We start from the raw sequence: 341 nt of genomic DNA on the forward strand, positions 1-341 counted from the left end.
GAACATGATACTAAATTATACCCATCACCTTTTTATTTTATATATAGTAAAAACTATATAAAATATATTCTTTTAAGAATGGTAGCACCTGTAGGTGTGCACAAAGCTACCTTGCATTCTTTACAGGTGCTCTGGGTCATTTTCCTTTGGCCTGCACGGTAGCACATAATACAGTGGCGATATTTCTTTCCTGGTATCTGTATGCTGTGTACTCCCTGCAAATCACAATGGCGATGGCAGTGTAGAAGGTTGCCCCTGAGTGCTATAGGGCTCTTGTTGTGGCAGGAAGTGATTGATGGCATACATAGCCAGGTCAACCCGGAAATCCACCTGGTCCATGT

At 41.9% G+C, this 341-nt stretch overlaps 1 protein-coding gene across 1 annotated transcript in view; it reads left to right on the forward strand.

Annotated features, from left to right (window-relative positions):
* Positions 1–341, forward strand: part of LOC119586461 (transmembrane protein 164-like) — a gene marked incomplete in the record, with an annotated part of 20214 nt that overhangs the window by 16350 nt on the left and 3523 nt on the right.

The sequence above is a fragment of the Penaeus monodon genome, chromosome 21 (genome assembly GCF_015228065.2).
Source record: "Penaeus monodon isolate SGIC_2016 chromosome 21, NSTDA_Pmon_1, whole genome shotgun sequence".
NCBI lineage: Eukaryota > Metazoa > Arthropoda > Malacostraca > Decapoda > Penaeidae > Penaeus > Penaeus monodon.